The following is a 27,554-nucleotide window of genomic DNA, read 5'->3' on the forward strand; positions in this document are numbered from 1 at the left end:
CCACAGAATTAAGACAAGAGAAACGATAAGACAATAGACAAAAGTTCCCTCGTATTCCTAGACCTGAAGTGCTGAGATAAAGTCTATCGACACCGTCTCTTTATATCCAGAGACGTTCCCGTTCTTAAAATCAGGTATTCAGAACACCACCGTCGCGGACTCTACTAACTCCACAGTGATCGTGACGAGGTCTCGCTCAACCGCCACAGGTTTAACCCTGCGTTCACTTTTGAAACGTGGAGGTTTCAGTCACTCTGTGTTATTATAAGAAGTATACATAGAACAATACAGATTGTATTCTGTAAGACGACAAGAAATATCATCCATGGGATCAGGTGCCGTGTACCTTGGTGTTTACACAGTTATAATAACCTATCAATTGTCTTCAGTCCACAAATGACCGTCAACCGCACCTAACTGGACTCCCTTATACACTCAGGATTTTATATCTAATCCTCATACATTCACTCTAGAGATCATTCAAGGAGCCTCATGTGTCTACAGAAAACATACATTTTATGTCTTTGATTTTACGATATTAAAAGACAAATGACAATGACACGATTGACAAAAGACAAAATTCAACAAAATACCGGCATATACATAAATATATAACAACAAAATACCGGCATATACATAAATATATAACAACAAAATACCGGCATATACATATATACATAAATATATAACAACAAAATACCGGCGTATACATATATACATAAATATATAACAACAAAATACCGGCGTATACATATATACATAAATATATAACAACAAAATACCAGCGTATACATATATACATAAATATATAACAACAAAATACCGGCGTATACATATATACATAAATATATAACAACAAAATACCGGCATATACATATGTACATAAATATATAACAACAAAATACCGGCATATACATATATACATAAATATATAACAACAAAATACCGGCGTATACATATATACATAAATATATAACAACAAAATACCGGCGTATACATATATACATAAATATATAACAACAAAATACCAGCGTATACATATATACATAAATATATAACAACAAAATACCGGCGTATACATATATACATAAATATATAACAACAAAATACCGGCGTATACATATATACATAAATATATAACAACAAAATACCGGCGTATACATATATACATAAATATATAACAACAAAATACCGGCGTATACATATATACATAAATATATAACAACAAAATACCGGCGTATACATATATACATAAATATATAACAACAACATACTGGCATATCATATAAACATAAATATATAACAACAAAATACTGGCGTATACATATATACATATATATATAACAACAAAATACCGGCGTATACATATATACATAAATATATAACAACAAAATACCGGCGTATACATAAATATATAACAACAAAATACCGGCATATACATATATACATAAATATATAACAACAAAATACCGGCATATACATATATACATAAATATATAACAACAAAATACCGGCGTATACATAAATATATAACAACAAAATACCGGCGTATGCATATATACATAAATATATAACAAAATACCGGCGTATGCATATATACATAAATATATAACAACAAAATACCGGCATATACATATATACATAAATATATAACAATAAAATACCGGCGTATACATAAATATATAACAACAAAATACCGGCGTATGCATATATACATAAATATATAACAACAAAATACCGGCGTATACATATATACATAAATATATAACAACAAAATACCGGCGTATACATAAATACATAAATATATAACAACAAAATACCGGCGTATACATATATACATAAATATATAACAACAAAATACCGGCGTATACATATATACATAAATATATAACAACAAAATACCGGCGTATACATATATACATAAATATATAACAACAAAATACCGGCGTATACATATATACATAAATATATAACAACAAAATACCAGCGTATACATATATACATAAATATATAACAACAAAATACCGGCGTATACATATATACATAAATATATAACAACAAAATACCGGCGTATACATAAATACATAAATATATAACAACAAAATACCGGCATATATATATGTTTTTCTGGGCCCCGGGCGAAAGAGTCTCAGTGGCCCCTTTAGCACATACCACGATTCATGATGCAGAGATACAGCAGAGAAATATATATATATAGTACAATGCAAAGATTTCACTTCTTACATTACATGAGCGATATCTATTGTAAATTCCACAATAGCTCAGAAACCGGCGAATCGCTCCACACAGAATACTGTCCCCCATATAACGCTCCATACAGAATACTGGCCCCCATATAAGGCCCCATACGGAATACTGGCCCCCATATAACGCTCCATACAGAATACTGGCCCCCATATAAGGCCCCATACGGAATACTGGCCCCCATATAACGCTCCATACAGAATACTGGCCCCCATATAAGGCCCCATACGGAATACTGGCCCCCATATAACGCTCCACACAGAATACTGGCCCCCATATAAGGCCCCATACGGAATACTGGCCCCCATATAACGCTCCATACAGAATACTGGCCCCCATATAAGGCCCCATACGGAATACTGGCCCCCATATAAGGCCCCATACGGAATACTGGCCCCCATATAAGGCTCCATACGGAATACTGGCCCCCATATAAGGCTCCATACGGAATACTGGCCCCCATATAAGGCTCCATACGGAATACTGGCCCCCATATAACGCTTCATACGGAATACTGGCCCCCATATAAGGCTCCATATGGAATACTGGCCCCCATATAAGGCTCCATACGGAATACTGGCCCCCATATAAGGCCCCATATGGAATACTGGCCCCCATATAACGCTCCATACGGAATACTGGCCCCCATATAACGCTCCATACAGAATACTGGCCGCCATAAAATGCCCCATACAGGATACTGGCCCCCATATAACGCTCCATACAGAATACTGGCGCCCATATAACGCTCCATACGGGATACTGGCCCCCATATAAGGCTCCATACGGAATACTGACCCCCATATAAGGCTCCATACGGAATACTGGCCCCCATATAAGGCTCCATACAGAATACTGGCCCCCATATAAGGCTCCATACGGAATACTGGCCCCCATATAAGGCTCCATACGGAATACTGGCCCCCATATAAGGCTCCATACGGAATACTGGCCCCCATATAAGGCTCCATACGGAATACTGGCCCCCATATAAGGCTCCATACGGAATACTGGCCCCCATATAAGGCTCCATACGGAATACTGGCCCCCATATAAGGCTCCATACAGAATACTGGCCCCCATATAACGCTCCATACGGAATACTGGCCCCCATATAACGCTCCATACGGAATACTGGCCCCCATATAACGCTTCATACGGAATACTGGCCCCCATATAACGCTCCATACAGGATACTGGTCCCCTTATAACGCTCCATACAGGATACTGGTCCCCTTATAAAGCTCCATACAGGATACGGGCCCCCATATAACGCTCCATACAGGATACTGGCCCCCATAAAACGCTCCATACAGGATACTGGTCCCCTTATAACGCTCCATACAAGATACTGACCCCCAAATAATGCTCCATGCAGGCTGTCCCCCCCCTTATAATGCTCCATGCAGGCAGTTCCCCCCACATAATGCACTATGCAGGCTGTCCCCCCCCCTTATAATGCCCCATGCAGGCTGTTCCCCCCCCCCTTATAATGCCCCATGCAGGCTGTCACCCCTCCTCTTTATAATGCCCCATGCAGGATGTACCCCCCTCTTTATAAGGCCCCATGCAGGATGTCACCCCCCCTCTGTATAAGGCCCCATGCAGGATGTCACCCCCTCTCTTTATAATGCCCCATGCAGGATGTCACCCCCCCCCCCTCTGTATAATGCCCCATGCAGGCTGTCCCCCCCTCTCTTTATAATGCCCCATGCAGGATGTCACCCCCCTCTTTATAATGCCCCATGCAGGATGTCACCCCCTCTTTATAATGCCCCATGCAGGATGTCACCCCCCCCCCTCTGTATAATGCCCCATGCAGGATGTCACCCCCCCCTCTGTATAATGCCCCATGCAGGATGTCACCCCCCCTCTGTATAATGCCCCATACAAGATGTCACCCCCCTCTCTTTATAATGTTCCATGCCGGATGTCACCCCCCTCTCTTTATAATGCCCCATGCAGGATGTCACCCCCCTCTTTATAATGCCCCATGCAGGATGTCACTCCCCTCTTTATAATGCCCCATGCAGGATGTCACCCCCCCTCTGTATAATGCCCCATGCAGGATGTCACCCCCCCTCTGTATAATGCCCCATGCAGGATGTCACCCCCCCTCTGTATAATGCCCCATGCAAGATGTCACCCCCCACTCTTTATAATGCCCCATGCAGGATGTCACCCCCCCCCTCTCTTTATAATGCCCCATGCAGGATGTCACCCCCCCCCCATATAATGTCCCATGCCTCAGCTCCGGACTCCAGCGTCGCCGACTCGCCGGTATATTCCCGCTCTGCGCGGCCTGTGACGGCTCAGGGGAGGGCACGGTGTAAAGACGTCACCGCACCCTCTGACCTGAGACGTCACAGAGAGCATAGAGCAGGAAGACAGCAGATCTGCGGAGGCACGGGGAGAGGTAAGTATCCGGCTGCCGGGGCGCTGAGCAAGCGGCGGAGAAGGGCGGGCGCTGGCACAGCTCTCCTCCGCCCATAGCCCGGCGGGGTGCGCGACCGCCAGTGGGCCCCTCTACCTGCTCAGGGCCCCGGCATTTGCCCGGGTGCGTCGGGTGCTGACGCCGCCCTGATGGTGACTGTGGAGCTATTTTTTTTTTTTTATATGTAAGGAGGTTTGCTATTTACCTGGAGGATGGGCACCCACCCATTTACAAGTTGGTTGTTTGCTTGTGCTGCTCTTTTTCTTTTCTTTTTTTCTATATTATATATATATATATATATATATATATATATATATATATGTATATGTGTGTATATATATATATGTGTATATGTATATATACATATATATGTATATATGTGTATATATATATATATATATATATATATATATATATATACATACATACATACATACACACACACAACCATCAGTATTATTGCAAGTTAGCCCAGCGGATTATTAACAATGCCCCCTGGTCCTAGACCCTCACCATGTAGATCGTTTAATGGGCACACAGAGTTATTTATTCCTGTAGTCTTCTCACATAGACTATGGACTATTTGCAACTTCCAGGGGGTCAAACAAACCCCAATTGCAGCAATTTACAGGGGTCACAGAAACCCCAATTGCAGCAACTTACAGGGGTCACAGAAACCCCAATTGCAGCAACTTACATGGGTCACACAAACCCCAATTGCAGCAACTTCCAGGGGTCAAACTTCCAGTGGTCACACAAACCCCAATTGCAGCAACTTACAGGGGTCACACAACCCCAATAGCAACAATTACAGGGGTCAAACAAACCCCAATTGCAGCAATTTCCAGGGGTCACACGAACCCCAATTGCAGCAACTTATAAATACCATTAATACTGGACTAATAATATTACCTAATTAATAATAATAATACCATTTTTCTTACCCAAATTCAGATGTGGTCGACTCTCAATTCTCCTTGGCCTCTTTTGACGCCAATTCAGGCGGAGGACTTGTTCCACAGAGGGTATTTCCATCCCTCCTCGTGCGCGGTATCAGCACTTACCTCATGTTGGAGGAGATGATGAATTCCGGCTCGAAGGACCAAGATGACAGGAGAATTTCACCTTTTACCAAGAGGATAAGACGACACCTGAATTCTGAAGTAAAACTCTGTTTACCTGTTAACAAGGAGACAAACAAGCTGAGCGGCTGTCTGACCCTAATACATTGTGATCAAGGTTATACAGACAATGCAGAATCAGATAATAGTCAGTTACAATTAATTCTTGCTGCTGACTATAGAGAACATAACTAAGGATTCAAATCTCCACTAATGGACACAGTGAATATATATATACAACATGGATGACATGATATACTCATTACAGAAATTATTATAACTCTCCCTTACAGATCCAGGTCCAAGTCACAAGAAGTTGGACACTCGGTTACAGGGGTTGTTGGTTATGGATGACCCCTAATAGGATAAATCCCCCCTCCCCTCTACCCATCTCCCCACAGCACCCATGAAATTCATAGGTCTATCCATGTTCACCCTGAGGAGAGGGGCTGTATGTAGAGGGTCTCTCTATCCTCTGCTGCGGACCCCCATCTATTATCTTCATACACCCTGGGGGCGTCTAAAGCGGACAACCCCTCCCCCTGCTAGAACCTCCATATTACACCCAGGTGGGTACATTACGTGGGGGGCCGCGCTCCAGGTCCTCGGTCCATCAGTAATGGCGCTGATCGTGGCAGCGCGGCCTTCTCTCACGGAATCTTCTTTATGACATGTGTTTATGACCTCATAACAGTTGTCATGGTGACTACAGGGGCTATTACTGATGCAGGGCCCCAGTATTAACCCTTTCACCACAGGCCATTCTCTTCACTGTAGCGGCCATTAATCTGCACTTGTTACCAGGCAGGCGCCTTATCATTATGGCGTCCCTTACACGGCCTGAGAATACAGGTTACAGGCTCCATGTAGAGGTGTTTAGGTGACCTGTAACGCTGAGGTCCATAGACCGGGCTTATAACCAGCACCAGGGTCGCCGGCCCACCACAAACTCCAGCACAGAACAATACGGCACTTTATCGCCCGCTCTGGAGAAACAATTACATTTTCTGAAGCTGAAGAAACTTCTGCAGATTATTGTGAGTAATTCTCATCATGTTACAGATGACAGTGACTGCAGCTGACGTTACACATCAGGATTATGGGCTGTGGACATTTATCACTTATAATCACAAGCATTTATTATGGTTTTCCAATGTGTCCGTAATAAATATCGTCTGGCCGTGATTTTTTTCATAAATCATCTAGAAATAGTAAAAGTGCAGTTTGTCATTTGCAAACAGGTAGTAAACTATTTTTTTAATTCAATTTCATTTTATTGCATAAAGTGTTTTAGGCTGCGTGCCCACGATGCGGATTTAATGCATTTCCACCACGAAAGTGCATTAAAAACGCTTGGTAATCTGCATGTGCTGTGCACATGCTGCAGAAATTTCCGCTGCGTATTATCATTGCGGAAAAATCGACAGCACGTCCATTTCTTGTGCGTAATTGCCGCCATTGACTTGCATTGAACTGCATAACATCCGCATGTATGCATGCGAATGTTATGCGGTTCAATGCGTGGATGGTACCCGGGTCTGGAGCAGAGGAGACTCTCATCCGACCCGGGTACCATTAGTAAAAAAAAAAAGAATTAAAACGTAAAAAAAAAAAAAACATTATACTTACCTCTTCCGCGGTGTCCTCTGTAATTGGCGTCCTGCCGTGTTCTAAAAGGACCTGCGCTGACGTCATTTAGTCATGTGATGGTCACACGACCGCTGATGTCGGCGGTTGCATGACCCGTTTTTTACATGCGGAAATGCATGCAAAAATGCTTAAAAAACGCTTCTCCCTGGCAGAAAAAAACGCATGTAAAATCTGCATGTGTTTTTTTTTCTGCCAGGGAGAGGCAGAAACGCTCAGGAAAAATCTGCATCTATTCTGCATCGTGGGCACATAGCCTAAATCTGATTTTGATGTTACATACATCTACTGGAGTACGGAGGAGTTTCTGTACAATCAGTACCCATTGATAGGCAGAAGTGCTCACGGCAGCCTGCGTTGTAGGACGCAGATCACTCAGGATCCGGTTTATGGTGAATATATAATTATTTTACATTTTTGGGCCCTATTTTTTGTGGGCGACAGTGTCAATATAACTGTAAAAGGAATCCTCAGGGGGGCATTATTAGCAGTTCAGTGGACACCTAAAGGGCATTATTACACTATAGGGACACTCAGGGTATGATAACTTTCCAATGAATCCACAGGTAGCATTCATGTTTCTAGAAGGCAATTTTACCAACTATAGGGCACAACGGGGACATGAATACTATGTGACTCACGGAGAGGAGCACGTACAGTAATAGGGAAAAATAACTGGTATCTACCACTACATGGCCGCTATAGAAGAGACCTCGGTGCAGATACCTGCGAGCTAGTGAAGGCAACAGTGAAATGGACGTACAGACCCCCAAATTCGGCATATACTGCTGTGAGGGAGGCTCCAGATGAGAAATATTAAAACAGGCTGCAAATATTGTTCCTTTGTCAGTGGCCTTTAAAAGGGTTTTTCCTCATCTTCATAGATGGGCACTGTCAGATAGTGTTGGTAAAAACAAGCACTTTTGCATTTCATTGCTTATTAAACTTTTCAGTCGTTCTTGAGTTAACGCTTTTCTTTTGTTTACAGCTTGTTGCCTTGGAGACCGACCACCGCTGTGGTCTACCTTGTGCTGAAACTGGTTAGGAAGTTGTGGTGCGCTTCAGCGTTTCGGGACAGGTTCAATACAGCGCTTACAAGCTCAATGGAAAAGAGCATGTAAGCACTGCTTATGTTCTGCTGTCCAGCAGCAGTGGTCGGTCTCCAAAGCAATGAGCTGTAACTAAAAGAATAAAGTGTTAATATTTCAAGAACGACTGACAATTTTAATAAGCAGTAAATTGCAAAAATCACTTGTATTTACAAGAACTATCCAACAATACCCATTTGGGAATAACCCTTTTAAGGCCACGACCCCACTATCAGTATTCAGTCAGTATTTTTTCTCAGGAGTGGGAGACAAAACCAGGAGTGGGTGATAAATCCAGAATTGGTGACTTGTTTCTATTCTACCTTTTCTCTGATTGTTCCTCATCTGGTTTTGGCTCCCACTCCAGAGGAAAGATACTAACCGAATACTGATAGTGGGGCCGTGGCCTAAGTGTGATTTCTGCCCCTGCCGCGGTCAGTCCGTCGGGTGTCTGGCAGGTTATTCATTTACTGCATATTAAACAATTCTGTGGTGATTATTTCCCATGTTAGGAGCATATGTGCTAATGGATAGAATAACTTTCTTTTAGATTTTAATAATATGCCCATAGGGGCGATCTATTAAATGTTTTATTTAGAAATCTGTCTTGTGCTAAAACTTGCAATTGTTTCTTTTTATAAAGTGTCTGTGATTAGGCCTGAGGGGCGGCCTATACATCTGATAGACTTTCTATAATATACCAGAATTCAGCACATAAAGCAGCTCTATGGCTGCTCACAGCAGATGGAGATTTCAATTTGCTTCAAGAACGGCTAAATCTTTACCTTATTTATTACATGGTGTTCCCCTCTTCATAAATCCAGCACAAATCAGACTGGACTGTGACTCGCCTGTCTTAGGAAATTTCCCTCCTTAGTATTTATTGTGAGATGCAGCAAGAATAGAATTAAAATACAATTGAAAACAAATCCCCACCACTACCAGCAGGGGTCACTAAAGTACATTGTGACACCTGCCTGCAATCTACTAAACCTCCACCGGGGGGATATATTTCTATTATTTTACTCCTCGTATCAACTCTTTCCCCATTTATTCCATGTGTATTTTATTTAGGACTACTGCTAGAGAACCTGTCGCTTGCTTAAAAACAAAAAATTGAGTTATATTCTTTGTAAAAATTCCAGATCTCCCCCTGATTCTGCCACAGAAGAATCAGTGATTTTTACAAGTAATTTAACTGAAATTTTCTATAATTTTTCTTAAGAGCTTATATTTTCTTAAAGCCCTTCACATAAATCCTGTAGAAAAGCAGAGTGAAGCCGACCACATACACCACAATAAGCTAAAACCGCCACTGGTGCTGATATAGTCTAATATGTCCAAAAACTCTCATACTCTGAATGTGCAGTATTTCATCAGCACTATAGGAGCTGGAACTGACTTCCTTTCACCTCCCAGCATGCATTTCTCCTGCCATTGCCTTCACTGGACTATGCAGGATGACAGACAGGACAGGAATGAAGAGATGAAGCATCCACTTTCTGTAATGCATCTCTGCTCTTACAGGGTGGGTTACACTTAGACAACCCCTTTAAGACTTACATTGGTGACAGGTCACTAATGTATGATTGGTGGGGGTGAGACACCCGGGACTCCCACCAGTCAGCTGTTCCTGATGTCGGCGGCATCACAAAACTGCTCAGTTATGGATCTGCACAGCGCCTGTATAGTGGCCGCGGCCGGTACTGCACATCCGCCCCCTATTCAAATCAATAGCAGGTGGAGTGCAGTGCCCGGTGGAGTGCAGTGCCCGGTCGCACCCACTGTGCAGCTCTGTAACTGATCAGTCCTGGCCGCTGACACCAGGAACAGCAGATTGGCGGGGGTGCAGAGTGTCGCACCCCCACCGATCAGACATTGATGACCTATACTAAGGATAAGTCATCAATGTTAAATGTTTAAGTCCCAGACAACTCCTTTAACAGGCTGTAGATATCACTATAGACAGCACTGGGGAAAATAATGACAGATGATTGACGTATGCTTTATTTGTTCCTGGAGCAATACACAGACTCCATAAACAGTGATCAGTGGGGGTGATCAGAGCCCCCCATCTCTTGGATATAACTATACGGTTCATGGTTTCATGTCCCCGGTATAAGAATCTTCACATTCACTTGATAAAGAGTCGGTAGACAGAGCACTGGACCGGTCCGGTCTCCTAACAGTCCAGTCTGTGCGGCCACGAGGCTCGCAGCTACGAGGTAAGTGTTTTAGGCAGTGAGTGCCCATCGCTCCTCATCCACCCGGGTGCAGAGAGATTTTTGCGGATTGAGTTCGGAGTTAGAGCCATGATCGGTGATCTCCAAGGTCGGCAGGTTACTTGTACAGAGCATTGAAGGCTCTTCCTATGACCAGTCTCCGAACCTCGGTAGTACCAGCCCCTATTTCATAAAGCTTGGCATCACGAAGGAAGCGGCCCATCGGGTAGTCGTTTATATAGCCATTGCCCCCTGTGGAGAAATAAACATTTATAAAAGAACAGTGAACATGGGGTGGTCTCAGTCTTCATGGGTAAAATTGCAAAATACGGTAAAAACTTTTCAATTTACTTCTTATTAAAAATCCTCTCAGACCTAGAGAAGAGAGATATTTTTAGGTCACCAGCCACCTCTGCCAGTCTGTCAGAGGTGGTCGGTCTCCTAGGGAAGGAGTGCTGTCCGCTCTGGATCCGGCCGGCTTCATTATGCCTCTGTCCTCTGATTCTCCAGGAGGGAAGGCTGCTTCTGATTGCAGCACTGGAGAGCGCACAGGACGGGTGGCACCTCTGGTCCGAACTGTCAATCATCAGGAGCAAGCAGGAAGCCAGAGGATGGGGAGCAGAGGACGGGAAGAACCTTTTAATGGGAATCTGTCAGCAGGATTGTCTATGTAATCTGAGATCAGAATAATGTCCGGCCAGATTCCAGCAATGTGTTACTACAGGGCTGTGTGCTGCTGTATCAATAAAATCAGTCTTAAATCAGCAGGATATTATCATTACAGCACTAGGTGTCTGATCAGCAGCTTTCTATCAATATATAGTGTACACAGGAAGGTGCCAATCAGTAGTGTGGGCGGGGGTTATACACAGGAAGGTGCCAATCAGTAGTGTGGGTGGGGTTATACACAGGAAGGTGCCAATCAGTGCTGTGGGCGGGGGTTATACACAGCTGCCAATCAGTGGTGTGGGCAGGGGTTATACACAGCTGCCAATCAGTGGTGTGGGCGGGGGTTATACACAGCTGCCAATCAGTGGTGTGGGCAGGGGTTATACACAGGAAGGTGCCAATCAGTAGTGTGGGCGGGGGTTATACACAGCTGCCAATCAGTGGTGTGGGCAGGGGTTATACACAGGAAGGTGCCAATCAGTGCTGTGGGCGGGGGTTATACACAGCTGCCAATCAGTGGTGTGGGCGGGGGTTATACACAGCTGCCAATCAGTGCTGTGGGCGGGGGTTATACACAGCTGCCAATCAGTGGTGTGGGCGGGGGTTATACACAGCTGCCAATCAGTGGTGTGGGCAGGGGTTATACACAGCTGCCAATCAGTGGTGTGGGCAGGGGTTATACACAGCTGCCAATCAGTGGTGTGGGCGGGGGTTATACACAGCTGCCAATCAGTGGTGTGGGCGGGGGTTATACACAGCTGCCAATCAGTGGTGTGGGCGGGGGTTATACACAGCTGCCAATCAGTGGTGTGGGCGGGGGTTATACACAGCTGCCAATCAGTGGTGTGGGCAGGGGTTATACACAGCTGCCAATCAGTGGTGTGGGCGGGGGTTATACACAGCTGCCAATCAGTGGTGTGGGCAGGGGTTATACACAGCTGCCAATCAGTGGTGTGGGCAGGGGTTATACACAGCTGCCAATCAGTGGTGTGGGCGGGGGTTATACACAGCTGCCAATCAGTGGTGTGGGCGGGGGTTATACACAGCTGCCAATCAGTGGTGTGGGCGGGGGTTATACACAGCTGCCAATCAGTGGTGTGGGCGGGGGTTATACACAGCTGCCAATCAGTGGTGTGGGCGGGGGTTATACACAGCTGCCAATCAGTGGTGTGGGCGGGGGTTATACACAGCTGCCAATCAGTGGTGTGGGCAGGGGTTATACACAGCTGCCAATCAGTGGTGTGGGCAGGGGTTATACACAGCTGCCAATCAGTGGTGTGGGCGGGGGTTATACACAGCTGCCAATCAGTGGTGTGGGCGGGGGTTATACACAGCTGCCAATCAGTGGTGTGGGCGGGGGTTATACACAGCTGCCAATCAGTGGTGTGGGCGGGGGTTATACACAGCTGCCAATCAGTGGTGTGGGCAGGGGTTATACACAGCTGCCAATCAGTGGTGTGGGCAGGGGTTATACACAGCTGCCAATCAGTAGTGTGGGCAGGGGTTATACACAGCTGCCAATCAGTGGTGTGGGTGGGGTTATACACAGCTGCCAATCAGTGGTGTGGGCGGGGGTTATACACAGCTGCCAATCAGTGGTGTGGGCGGGGGTTATACACAGCTGCCAATCAGTGGTGTGGGCAGGGGTTATACACAGCTGCCAATCAGTGGTGTGGGTGGGGTTATACACAGCTGCCAATCAGTGGTGTGGGCGGGGGTTATACACAGCTGCCAATCAGTGGTGTGGGCAGGGGTTATACACAGCTGCCAATCAGTGGTGTGGGCGGGGGTTATACACAGCTGCCAATCAGTGGTGTGGGCGGGGATTATACACAGCTGCCAATCAGTGGTGTGGGCGGGGGTTATACACAGCTGCCAATCAGTGGTGTGGGCAGGGGTTATACACAGCTGCCAATCAGTGGTGTGGGCAGGGGTTATACACAGCTGCCAATCAGTGGTGTGGGCGGGGGTTATACACAGCTGCCAATCAGTGGTGTGGGCGGGGGTTATACACAGCTGCCAATCAGTGGTGTGGGCGGGGGTTATACACAGCTGCCAATCAGTGCTGTGGGCGGGGGTTATACACAGCTGCCAATCAGTGCTGTGGGCGGGGGTTATACACAGCTGCCAATCAGTGGTGTGGGCGGGGGTTATACACAGCTGCCAATCAGTGGTGTGGGCAGGGGTTATACACAGCTGCCAATCAGTGGTGTGGGCGGGGGTTATACACAGCTGCCAATCAGTGGTGTGGGCGGGGGTTATACACAGCTGCCAATCAGTGGTGTGGGCAGGGGTTATACACAGCTGCCAATCAGTGGTGTGGGCAGGGGTTATACACAGCTGCCAATCAGTGGTGTGGGCGGGGGTTATACACAGCTGCCAATCAGTGGTGTGGGCAGGGGTTATACATAGCTGCCAATCAGTGGTGTGGGCGGGGGTTATACACAGCTGCCAATCAGTGGTGTGGGCGGGGGTTATACACAGCTGCCAATCAGTGGTGTGGGCGGGGGTTATACACAGCTGCCAATCAGTGGTGTGGGCGGGGGTTATACACAGCTGCCAATCAGTGGTGTGGGCAGGGGTTATACACAGCTGCCAATCAGTGGTGTGGGCAGGGGTTATACACAGCTGCCAATCAGTGGTGTGGGCGGGGGTTATACACAGCTGCCAATCAGTGGTGTGGGCGGGGGTTATACACAGCTGCCAATCAGTGGTGTGGGCAGGGGTTATACACAGCTGCCAATCAGTGGTGTGGGCGGGGGTTATACACAGCTGCCAATCAGTGGTGTGGGCGGGGGTTATACACAGCTGCCAATCAGTGGTGTGGGCGGGGGTTATACACAGCTGCCAATCAGTGGTGTGGGCGGGGGTTATACACAGCTGCCAATCAGTGGTGTGGGCGGGGGTTATACACAGCTGCCAATCAGTGGTGTGGGCAGGGGTTATACACAGCTGCCAATCAGTGGTGTGGGCGGGGGTTATACACAGCTGCCAATCAGTGGTGTGGGCGGGGGTTATACACAGCTGCCAATCAGTAGTGTGGGCAGGGGTTATACACAGCTGCCAATCAGTGCTGTGGGCGGGGGTTATACACAGCTGCCAATCAGTGCTGTGGGCGGGGGTTATACACAGCTGCCAATCAGTGGTGTGGGCGGGGGTTATACACAGGAAGGTGCCAATCAGTAGTGTGGGTGGGGTTATACACAGCTGCCAATCAGTGGTGTGGGCGGGGGTTATACACAGCTGCCAATCAGTGGTGTGGGCGGGGGTTATACACAGCTGCCAATCAGTGGTGTGGGCAGGGGTTATACACAGGAAGGTGCCAATCAGTAGTGTGGGCGGGGGTTATACACAGCTGCCAATCAGTGCTGTGGGCGGGGGTTATACACAGCTGCCAATCAGTGGTGTGGGCGGGGGTTATACACAGCTGCCAATCAGTGGTGTGGGCAGGGGTTATACACAGCTGCCAATCAGTGGTGTGGGCAGGGGTTATACACAGCTGCCAATCAGTGGTGTGGGCGGGGGTTATACACAGCTGCCAATCAGTGGTGTGGGCGGGGGTTATACACAGCTGCCAATCAGTGGTGTGGGCGGGGGTTATACACAGCTGCCAATCAGTGGTGTGGGCGGGGGTTATACACAGCTGCCAATCAGTGGTGTGGGCAGGGGTTATACACAGCTGCCAATCAGTGGTGTGGGCGGGGGTTATACACAGCTGCCAATCAGTGGTGTGGGCAGGGGTTATACACAGCTGCCAATCAGTGGTGTGGGCGGGGGTTATACACAGCTGCCAATCAGTGGTGTGGGCGGGGGTTATACACAGCTGCCAATCAGTGGTGTGGGCGGGGGTTATACACAGCTGCCAATCAGTGGTGTGGGCAGGGGTTATACACAGCTGCCAATCAGTGGTGTGGGCGGGGGTTATACACAGCTGCCAATCAGTGATGTGGGCGGGGGTTATACACAGCTGCCAATCAGTGGTGTGGGCGGGGGTTATACACAGCTGCCAATCAGTGGTGTGGGCGGGGGTTATACACAGCTGCCAATCAGTGGTGTGGGCGGGGGTTATACACAGCTGCCAATCAGTGGTGTGGGCAGGGGTTATACACAGCTGCCAATCAGTGGTGTGGGCGGGGGTTATACACAGCTGCCAATCAGTGGTGTGGGCGGGGGTTATACACAGCTGCCAATCAGTGGTGTGGGCGGGGGTTATACACAGCTGCCAATCAGTGGTGTGGGCAGGGGTTATACACAGCTGCCAATCAGTGGTGTGGGCAGGGGTTATACACAGCTGCCAATCAGTGGTGTGGGCGGGGGTTATACACAGCTGCCAATCAGTGGTGTGGGCAGGGGTTATACACAGCTGCCAATCAGTGGTGTGGGCGGGGGTTATACACAGCTGCCAATCAGTGGTGTGGGCGGGGGTTATACACAGCTGCCAATCAGTGGTGTGGGCAGGGGTTATACACAGCTGCCAATCAGTGGTGTGGGCGGGGGTTATACACAGCTGCCAATCAGTGGTGTGGGCAGGGGTTATACACAGCTGCCAATCAGTGGTGTGGGCAGGGGTTATACACAGCTGCCAATCAGTGGTGTGGGCGGGGGTTATACACAGCTGCCAATCAGTGGTGTGGGCGGGGGTTATACACAGCTGCCAATCAGTGGTGTGGGCAGGGGTTATACACAGCTGCCAATCAGTGGTGTGGGCGGGGGTTATACACAGCTGCCAATCAGTGGTGTGGGCGGGGGTTATACACAGCTGCCAATCAGTGGTGTGGGCGGGGGTTATACACAGCTGCCAATCAGTGGTGTGGGCGGGGGTTATACACAGCTGCCAATCAGTGGTGTGGGCGGGGGTTATACACAGCTGCCAATCAGTGGTGTGGGCAGGGGTTATACACAGCTGCCAATCAGTGGTGTGGGCGGGGGTTATACACAGCTGCCAATCAGTGGTGTGGGCAGGGGTTATACACAGCTGCCAATCAGTGGTGTGGGCGGGGGTTATACACAGCTGCCAATCAGTGGTGTGGGCAGGGGTTATACACAGCTGCCAATCAGTGGTGTGGGCAGGGGTTATACACAGCTGCCAATCAGTGGTGTGGGCGGGGGTTATACACAGCTGCCAATCAGTGGTGTGGGCGGGGGTTATACACAGCTGCCAATCAGTGGTGTGGGCAGGGGTTATACACAGCTGCCAATCAGTGGTGTGGGCGGGGGTTATACACAGCTGCCAATCAGTGGTGTGGGCGGGGGTTATACACAGCTGCCAATCAGTGGTGTGGGCGGGGGTTATACACAGCTGCCAATCAGTGGTGTGGGCAGGGGTTATACACAGCTGCCAATCAGTGGTGTGGGCAGGGGTTATACACAGCTGCCAATCAGTGTTGTGGGCGGGGGTTATACACAGCTGCCAATCAGTGGTGTGGGCGGGGGTTATACACAGCTGCCAATCAGTGGTGTGGGCGGGGGTTATACACAGCTGCCAATCAGTGGTGTGGGCGGGGGTTATACACAGCTGCCAATCAGTGGTGTGGGCAGGGGTTATACACAGCTGCCAATCAGTAGTGTGGGCGGGGGTTATACACAGCTGCCAATCAGTGGTGTGGGCGGGGGTTATACACAGCTGCCAATCAGTGGTGTGGGCAGGGGTTATACACAGCTGCCAATCAGTGGTGTGGGCGGGGGTTATACACAGCTGCCAATCAGTGGTGTGGGCGGGGGTTATACACAGCTGCCAATCAGTGGTGTGGGCAGGGGTTATACACAGCTGCCAATCAGTGGTGTGGGCGGGGGTTATACACAGCTGCCAATCAGTGGTGTGGGCGGGGGTTATACACAGCTGCCAATCAGTGGTGTGGGCAGGGGTTATACACAGCTGCCAATCAGTGGTGTGGGCGGGGGTTATACACAGCTGCCAATCAGTGGTGTGGGCAGGGGTTATACACAGCTGCCAATCAGTGGTGTGGGCAGGGGTTATACACAGCTGCCAATCAGTGGTGTGGGCGGGGGTTATACACAGCTGCCAATCAGTGGTGTGGGCGGGGGTTATACACAGCTGCCAATCAGTGGTGTGGGCAGGGGTTATACACAGCTGCCAATCAGTGGTGTGGGCAGGGGTTATACACAGCTGCCAATCAGTGGTGTGGGCGGGGGTTATACACAGCTGCCAATCAGTGGTGTGGGCGGGGGTTATACACAGCTGCCAATCAGTGGTGTGGGCGGGGGTTATACACAGCTGCCAATCAGTGGTGTGGGCAGGGGTTATACACAGCTGCCAATCAGTGGTGTGGGCAGGGGTTATACACAGCTGCCAATCAGTGTTGTGGGCGGGGGTTATACACAGCTGCCAATCAGTGGTGTGGGCGGGGGTTATACACAGCTGCCAATCAGTGGTGTGGGCGGGGGTTATACACAGCTGCCAATCAGTGGTGTGGGCGGGGGTTATACACAGCTGCCAATCAGTGGTGTGGGCAGGGGTTATACACAGCTGCCAATCAGTAGTGTGGGCGGGGGTTATACACAGCTGCCAATCAGTGGTGTGGGCGGGGGTTATACACAGCTGCCAATCAGTGGTGTGGGCAGGGGTTATACACAGCTGCCAATCAGTGGTGTGGGCGGGGGTTATACACAGCTGCCAATCAGTGGTGTGGGCGGGGGTTATACACAGCTGCCAATCAGTGGTGTGGGCGGGGGTTATACACAGCTGCCAATCAGTGGTGTGGGCAGGGGTTATACACAGCTGCCAATCAGTGGTGTGGGCGGGGGTTATACACAGCTGCCAATCAGTGGTGTGGGCGGGGGTTATACACAGCTGCCAATCAGTGGTGTGGGCGGGGGTTATACACAGCTGCCAATCAGTGGTGTGGGCAGGGGTTATACACAGCTGCCAATCAGTGGTGTGGGCGGGGGTTATACACAGCTGCCAATCAGTGGTGTGGGCGGGGGTTATACACAGCTGCCAATCAGTGGTGTGGGCGGGGGTTATACACAGCTGCCAATCAGTGGTGTGGGCGGGGGTTATACACAGCTGCCAATCAGTGGTGTGGGCGGGGGTTATACACAGCTGCCAATCAGTGGTGTGGGCAGGGGTTATACACAGCTGCCAATCAGTGGTGTGGGCGGGGGTTATACACAGCTGCCAATCAGTGGTGTGGGCGGGGGTTATACACAGCTGCCAATCAGTAGTGTGGGCAGGGGTTATACACAGCTGCCAATCAGTGCTGTGGGCGGGGGTTATACACAGCTGCCAATCAGTGCTGTGGGCGGGGGTTATACACAGCTGCCAATCAGTGGTGTGGGCGGGGGTTATACACAGGAAGGTGCCAATCAGTAGTGTGGGTGGGGTTATACACAGCTGCCAATCAGTGGTGTGGGCGGGGGTTATACACAGCTGCCAATCAGTGGTGTGGGCGGGGGTTATACACAGCTGCCAATCAGTGGTGTGGGCAGGGGTTATACACAGGAAGGTGCCAATCAGTAGTGTGGGCGGGGGTTATACACAGCTGCCAATCAGTGCTGTGGGCGGGGGTTATACACAGCTGCCAATCAGTGGTGTGGGCGGGGGTTATACACAGCTGCCAATCAGTGGTGTGGGCAGGGGTTATACACAGCTGCCAATCAGTGGTGTGGGCAGGGGTTATACACAGCTGCCAATCAGTGGTGTGGGCGGGGGTTATACACAGCTGCCAATCAGTGGTGTGGGCGGGGGTTATACACAGCTGCCAATCAGTGGTGTGGGCGGGGGTTATACACAGCTGCCAATCAGTGGTGTGGGCGGGGGTTATACACAGCTGCCAATCAGTGGTGTGGGCAGGGGTTATACACAGCTGCCAATCAGTGGTGTGGGCGGGGGTTATACACAGCTGCCAATCAGTGGTGTGGGCAGGGGTTATACACAGCTGCCAATCAGTGGTGTGGGCGGGGGTTATACACAGCTGCCAATCAGTGGTGTGGGCGGGGGTTATACACAGCTGCCAATCAGTGGTGTGGGCGGGGGTTATACACAGCTGCCAATCAGTGGTGTGGGCAGGGGTTATACACAGCTGCCAATCAGTGGTGTGGGCGGGGGTTATACACAGCTGCCAATCAGTGATGTGGGCGGGGGTTATACACAGCTGCCAATCAGTGGTGTGGGCGGGGGTTATACACAGCTGCCAATCAGTGGTGTGGGCGGGGGTTATACACAGCTGCCAATCAGTGGTGTGGGCGGGGGTTATACACAGCTGCCAATCAGTGGTGTGGGCAGGGGTTATACACAGCTGCCAATCAGTGGTGTGGGCGGGGGTTATACACAGCTGCCAATCAGTGGTGTGGGCGGGGGTTATACACAGCTGCCAATCAGTGGTGTGGGCGGGGGTTATACACAGCTGCCAATCAGTGGTGTGGGCAGGGGTTATACACAGCTGCCAATCAGTGGTGTGGGCAGGGGTTATACACAGCTGCCAATCAGTGGTGTGGGCGGGGGTTATACACAGCTGCCAATCAGTGGTGTGGGCAGGGGTTATACACAGCTGCCAATCAGTGGTGTGGGCGGGGGTTATACACAGCTGCCAATCAGTGGTGTGGGCGGGGGTTATACACAGCTGCCAATCAGTGGTGTGGGCAGGGGTTATACACAGCTGCCAATCAGTGGTGTGGGCGGGGGTTATACACAGCTGCCAATCAGTGGTGTGGGCAGGGGTTATACACAGCTGCCAATCAGTGGTGTGGGCAGGGGTTATACACAGCTGCCAATCAGTGGTGTGGGCGGGGGTTATACACAGCTGCCAATCAGTGGTGTGGGCGGGGGTTATACACAGCTGCCAATCAGTGGTGTGGGCAGGGGTTATACACAGCTGCCAATCAGTGGTGTGGGCGGGGGTTATACACAGCTGCCAATCAGTGGTGTGGGCGGGGGTTATACACAGCTGCCAATCAGTGGTGTGGGCGGGGGTTATACACAGCTGCCAATCAGTGGTGTGGGCGGGGGTTATACACAGCTGCCAATCAGTGGTGTGGGCGGGGGTTATACACAGCTGCCAATCAGTGGTGTGGGCAGGGGTTATACACAGCTGCCAATCAGTGGTGTGGGCGGGGGTTATACACAGCTGCCAATCAGTGGTGTGGGCAGGGGTTATACACAGCTGCCAATCAGTGGTGTGGGCGGGGGTTATACACAGCTGCCAATCAGTGGTGTGGGCAGGGGTTATACACAGCTGCCAATCAGTGGTGTGGGCAGGGGTTATACACAGCTGCCAATCAGTGGTGTGGGCGGGGGTTATACACAGCTGCCAATCAGTGGTGTGGGCGGGGGTTATACACAGCTGCCAATCAGTGGTGTGGGCAGGGGTTATACACAGCTGCCAATCAGTGGTGTGGGCGGGGGTTATACACAGCTGCCAATCAGTGGTGTGGGCGGGGGTTATACACAGCTGCCAATCAGTGGTGTGGGCGGGGGTTATACACAGCTGCCAATCAGTGGTGTGGGCAGGGGTTATACACAGCTGCCAATCAGTGGTGTGGGCAGGGGTTATACACAGCTGCCAATCAGTGTTGTGGGCGGGGGTTATACACAGCTGCCAATCAGTGGTGTGGGCGGGGGTTATACACAGCTGCCAATCAGTGGTGTGGGCGGGGGTTATACACAGCTGCCAATCAGTGGTGTGGGCGGGGGTTATACACAGCTGCCAATCAGTGGTGTGGGCAGGGGTTATACACAGCTGCCAATCAGTAGTGTGGGCGGGGGTTATACACAGCTGCCAATCAGTGGTGTGGGCGGGGGTTATACACAGCTGCCAATCAGTGGTGTGGGCAGGGGTTATACACAGCTGCCAATCAGTGGTGTGGGCGGGGGTTATACACAGCTGCCAATCAGTGGTGTGGGCGGGGGTTATACACAGCTGCCAATCAGTGGTGTGGGCAGGGGTTATACACAGCTGCCAATCAGTGGTGTGGGCGGGGGTTATACACAGCTGCCAATCAGTGGTGTGGGCGGGGGTTATACACAGCTGCCAATCAGTGGTGTGGGCAGGGGTTATACACAGCTGCCAATCAGTGGTGTGGGCGGGGGTTATACACAGCTGCCAATCAGTGGTGTGGGCAGGGGTTATACACAGCTGCCAATCAGTGGTGTGGGCAGGGGTTATACACAGCTGCCAATCAGTGGTGTGGGCGGGGGTTATACACAGCTGCCAATCAGTGGTGTGGGCGGGGGTTATACACAGCTGCCAATCAGTGGTGTGGGCAGGGGTTATACACAGCTGCCAATCAGTGGTGTGGGCAGGGGTTATACACAGCTGCCAATCAGTGGTGTGGGCGGGGGTTATACACAGCTGCCAATCAGTGGTGTGGGCGGGGGTTATACACAGCTGCCAATCAGTGGTGTGGGCGGGGGTTATACACAGCTGCCAATCAGTGGTGTGGGCAGGGGTTATACACAGCTGCCAATCAGTGGTGTGGGCAGGGGTTATACACAGCTGCCAATCAGTGTTGTGGGCGGGGGTTATACACAGCTGCCAATCAGTGGTGTGGGCGGGGGTTATACACAGCTGCCAATCAGTGGTGTGGGCGGGGGTTATACACAGCTGCCAATCAGTGGTGTGGGCGGGGGTTATACACAGCTGCCAATCAGTGGTGTGGGCAGGGGTTATACACAGCTGCCAATCAGTAGTGTGGGCGGGGGTTATACACAGCTGCCAATCAGTGGTGTGGGCGGGGGTTATACACAGCTGCCAATCAGTGGTGTGGGCAGGGGTTATACACAGCTGCCAATCAGTGGTGTGGGCGGGGGTTATACACAGCTGCCAATCAGTGGTGTGGGCGGGGGTTATACACAGCTGCCAATCAGTGGTGTGGGCGGGGGTTATACACAGCTGCCAATCAGTGGTGTGGGCAGGGGTTATACACAGCTGCCAATCAGTGGTGTGGGCGGGGGTTATACACAGCTGCCAATCAGTGGTGTGGGCGGGGGTTATACACAGCTGCCAATCAGTGGTGTGGGCGGGGGTTATACACAGCTGCCAATCAGTGGTGTGGGCAGGGGTTATACACAGCTGCCAATCAGTGGTGTGGGCGGGGGTTATACACAGCTGCCAATCAGTGGTGTGGGCGGGGGTTATACACAGCTGCCAATCAGTGGTGTGGGCGGGGGTTATACACAGCTGCCAATCAGTGGTGTGGGCGGGGGTTATACACAGCTGCCAATCAGTGGTGTGGGCGGGGGTTATACACAGCTGCCAATCAGTGGTGTGGGCAGGGGTTATACACAGCTGCCAATCAGTGGTGTGGGCGGGGGTTATACACAGCTGCCAATCAGTGGTGTGGGCGGGGGTTATACACAGCTGCCAATCAGTAGTGTGGGCAGGGGTTATACACAGCTGCCAATCAGTGCTGTGGGCGGGGGTTATACACAGCTGCCAATCAGTGCTGTGGGCGGGGGTTATACACAGCTGCCAATCAGTGGTGTGGGCGGGGGTTATACACAGGAAGGTGCCAATCAGTAGTGTGGGTGGGGTTATACACAGCTGCCAATCAGTGGTGTGGGCGGGGGTTATACACAGCTGCCAATCAGTGGTGTGGGCGGGGGTTATACACAGCTGCCAATCAGTGGTGTGGGCAGGGGTTATACACAGGAAGGTGCCAATCAGTAGTGTGGGCGGGGGTTATACACAGCTGCCAATCAGTGCTGTGGGCGGGGGTTATACACAGCTGCCAATCAGTGGTGTGGGCGGGGGTTATACACAGCTGCCAATCAGTGGTGTGGGCAGGGGTTATACACAGCTGCCAATCAGTGGTGTGGGCAGGGGTTATACACAGCTGCCAATCAGTGGTGTGGGCGGGGGTTATACACAGCTGCCAATCAGTGGTGTGGGCGGGGGTTATACACAGCTGCCAATCAGTGGTGTGGGCGGGGGTTATACACAGCTGCCAATCAGTGGTGTGGGCGGGGGTTATACACAGCTGCCAATCAGTGGTGTGGGCAGGGGTTATACACAGCTGCCAATCAGTGGTGTGGGCGGGGGTTATACACAGCTGCCAATCAGTGGTGTGGGCAGGGGTTATACACAGCTGCCAATCAGTGGTGTGGGCAGGGGTTATACACAGCTGCCAATCAGTGGTGTGGGCGGGGGTTATACACAGCTGCCAATCAGTGGTGTGGGCGGGGGTTATACACAGCTGCCAATCAGTGGTGTGGGCAGGGGTTATACACAGCTGCCAATCAGTGGTGTGGGCGGGGGTTATACACAGCTGCCAATCAGTGATGTGGGCGGGGATTATACACAGCTGCCAATCAGTGGTGTGGGCGGGGGTTATACACAGCTGCCAATCAGTGGTGTGGGCGGGGGTTATACACAGCTGCCAATCAGTGGTGTGGGCGGGGGTTATACACAGCTGCCAATCAGTGGTGTGGGCAGGGGTTATACACAGCTGCCAATCAGTGGTGTGGGCGGGGGTTATACACAGCTGCCAATCAGTGGTGTGGGCGGGGGTTATACACAGCTGCCAATCAGTGGTGTGGGCGGGGGTTATACACAGCTGCCAATCAGTGGTGTGGGCAGGGGTTATACACAGCTGCCAATCAGTGGTGTGGGCAGGGGTTATACACAGCTGCCAATCAGTGGTGTGGGCGGGGGTTATACACAGCTGCCAATCAGTGGTGTGGGCAGGGGTTATACACAGCTGCCAATCAGTGGTGTGGGCAGGGGTTATACACAGCTGCCAATCAGTGGTGTGGGCGGGGGTTATACACAGCTGCCAATCAGTGGTGTGGGCGGGGGTTATACACAGCTGCCAATCAGTGGTGTGGGCGGGGGTTATACACAGCTGCCAATCAGTGGTGTGGGCGGGGGTTATACACAGCTGCCAATCAGTGGTGTGGGCGGGGGTTATACACAGCTGCCAATCAGTGGTGTGGGCGGGGGTTATACACAGCTGCCAATCAGTGGTGTGGGCGGGGGTTATACACAGCTGCCAATCAGTGGTGTGGGCAGGGGTTATACACAGCTGCCAATCAGTGGTGTGGGCAGGGGTTATACACAGCTGCCAATCAGTGTTGTGGGCGGGGGTTATACACAGCTGCCAATCAGTGGTGTGGGCGGGGGTTATACACAGCTGCCAATCAGTGGTGTGGGCGGGGGTTATACACAGCTGCCAATCAGTGGTGTGGGCGGGGGTTATACACAGCTGCCAATCAGTGGTGTGGGCAGGGGTTATACACAGCTGCCAATCAGTAGTGTGGGCGGGGGTTATACACAGCTGCCAATCAGTGGTGTGGGCGGGGGTTATACACTGCTGCCAATCAGTGGTGTGGGCAGGGGTTATACACAGCTGCCAATCAGTGGTGTGGGCGGGGGTTATACACAGCTGCCAATCAGTGGTGTGGGCAGGGGTTATACACAGCTGCCAATCAGTGGTGTGGGCGGGGGTTATACACAGCTGCCAATCAGTGGTGTGGGCGGGGGTTATACACAGCTGCCAATCAGTGGTGTGGGCAGGGGTTATACACAGCTGCCAATCAGTGGTGTGGGCAGGGGTTATACACAGCTGCCAATCAGTGGTGTGGGCGGGGGTTATACACAGCTGCCAATCAGTGGTGTGGGCGAGGGTTATACACAGCTGCCAATCAGTGGTGTGGGCAGGGGTTATACACAGCTGCCAATCAGTGGTGTGGGCAGGGGTTATACACAGCTGCCAATCAGTGGTGTGGGCGGGGGTTATACACAGCTGCCAATCAGTAGTGTGGGTGGGGTTATACACAGCTGCCAATCAGTGGTGTGGGCGGGGGTTATACACAGCTGCCAATCAGTGGTGTGGGCGGGGGTTATACACAGCTGCCAATCAGTGGTGTGGGCGGGGGTTATACACAGCTGCCAATCAGTGGTGTGGGCGGGGATTATACACAGCTGCCAATCAGTGGTGTGGGCGGGGGTTATACACAGCTGCCAATCAGTAGTGTGGGCGGGGGTTATACACAGCTGCCAATCAGTAGTGTGGGCGGGTGTTATACACAGCTGCCAATCAGTGGTGTGGGCGGGGGTTATACACAGCTGCCAATCAGTAGTGTGGGCGGGGGTTATACACAGCTGCCAATCAGTAGTGTGGGCGGGGGTTATACACAGCTGCCAATCAGTAGTGTGGGCGGGGGTTATACACAGCTGCCAATCAGTAGTGTGGGCGGGTGTTATACACAGCTGCCAATCAGTGGTGTGGGAGGGGTTATACAGGGCTAAGCATTTAGAGCTCTGCAGCAGAGAAAACTGTTTTTGTATCAAAAATGACACATCGCTGGAATCAGGGTCTCTGCCCCTCCACCATGCTGCTCTCCGATTATATAACAAAAACCTACTTAAAGATTCCCTTAAAGTGAATACAGGCAACAATCTAAACCTGACACCTTTACTTGCACAAATCGCAACGCTTGTCAACACTGAATTCCTAAACATTGGAGATGCCTATATATGAAAACACAGCGGTGGTGGTGCGCTTGCTCCCAGAGCCATCCCAGTCTTTTCATACAGGTGAAGACACATAGGGCAAGTTTCATTTGCAGTTAAAATTTAAAGTCATTTTCTCTTTTTTTTTTTTTTTTTACATCTTGGATCATTACTTGATGGGGTTTTTTTTGCACCAAAATAATTCTTCAAAATGGCGCACACAGTACAATGAATTCTTTATTTTCGTCTTTAATCTTTTTTTTTTTTGTGACTTTAATGAAAAAAAAATTGGATGCTCCTCTAACACAGCGCAAAATTTTGTGCGAGAAATGTATCATATAAAATCAATTATGGAGGTTATATTTTTCGGGCACAGAGTTTGCTCAATTGATGAATCGGCTGAAAACATTAGGCAAAAAAAAACCAAAAAAAACCCCCACAGCCGTAATGGTGATCGCTTTGTGTTGTGGACTGCTGGAAACATCGAGGGCAAAACTGAAGAATAAATATGTATCAGTAGTGCTGGTGGATTTAGGTGTTGGCCAAAAGGCACAGGTTAGACTCTCCTTACCTAGACACTGAATACCATCGAGGGCCACTTGGGTAGCAGATTCAGCAGAGTAAAGGATAACGCCAGCACAATCCTGTAAGTAAATGACATGTTCCCAATTTATCACATACAATAACCAGAATTGAAGAAGAACAAAAATTCTACTTTAAAGAGGACATGTCACCAAGTCAGAAGTGACCAGTGTTTGCCCTTACTTTATTCCCGCTGCTCCCCCGAGTATTACACTTTTTCATTTTTTTAAATCCACCATACGGTTGCAGAGATATGGGCCTTTTTATTTAGTGTTGATTGTGTGTAATCTTTATAAGGGGGCGTGGCCCACAGGATAATTATGCAGAGCAGCCTAAAGACACACCCCTGAGGATCCTGTGAGCCACGCCCCCTTTGATATAGATCATAAAATTTAGCAGTAAGTAAAAAGGCCCATATCTCTGGAACAGTATGGCAGATTTAAAAAAAAATAAAAAATCATGTTCAGGGAAGAAGTAGGAATACAATAAAAGAAAGAAAGAAAAAAAAAAGCTCCCTTTTCATCTAAAGACAGGTCAATGTTTAATAAGACCCCTCTTCGGTGGGGTCTCCTCTTCGGTGGGGTCTCCTCTTCGGTGGGGTCTCCTCTTCGGTGGGGTCTCCTCTTGGGTCTCCTCTTTGGTGGGCCTCCTCTTGGGTCTCCTCTTCGGTGGGGTCTCCTCTTTGGTGGGGTCTCCTCTTTGGTGGGTCTCCTCTTCGGTGGGTCTCCTCTTGGGTCTCCTCTTCGGTGGGGTCTCCTCTTCGGTGGGGTCTCCTCTTCGGTGGGGTCTCCTCTTCGGTGGGGTCTCCTCTTTGGTGGGTCTCCTCTTGGGTCTCCTCTTCGGTGGGTCTCCTCTTCGGTGGGGTCTCCTCTTCGGTGCCAATTCTGGTGTTCTTAACAGAAGCATACAGTCTAGATCACGTGAAGTCATTATCGGTCTTTACTCCTCTTTGGTCAGACCTCATCTGGAATACTGTGTACAGTTTTGGGCACCACATTTTAAAAAAGACATCGACAAACTGGAGCAAGTTCAGAGAAGAGCGACCAGAATGGTGACTGGTCTGCAAACCATGTCCTATGAGGAACGGTTGCAGGATTTGGGAATGTTTAGCTTGC

General features: G+C 50.2%; 1 long non-coding RNA gene across 1 annotated transcript; it reads right to left on the reverse strand.

Moving 5' to 3' along the window:
- Positions 1–10,539: 10,539 nt before the first annotated feature.
- On the reverse strand, positions 10,540–26,509 carry LOC141206966 (uncharacterized). Its single transcript, XR_012277439.1, has 2 exons — positions 26,429–26,509; positions 10,540–11,029 (listed from the first exon to the last, which is right to left on the reverse strand). It is a non-coding gene; the product is annotated as an uncharacterized lncRNA (long non-coding RNA).
- Between the last annotated feature and the right edge of the window lie 1,045 nt (positions 26,510–27,554).

Source organism: Phyllobates terribilis, unplaced genomic scaffold, assembly GCF_046119375.1.
Source record: "Phyllobates terribilis strain yellow unplaced genomic scaffold, ASM4611937v1 Scaffold_154__1_contigs__length_4444370, whole genome shotgun sequence".
NCBI lineage: Eukaryota > Metazoa > Chordata > Amphibia > Anura > Dendrobatidae > Phyllobates > Phyllobates terribilis.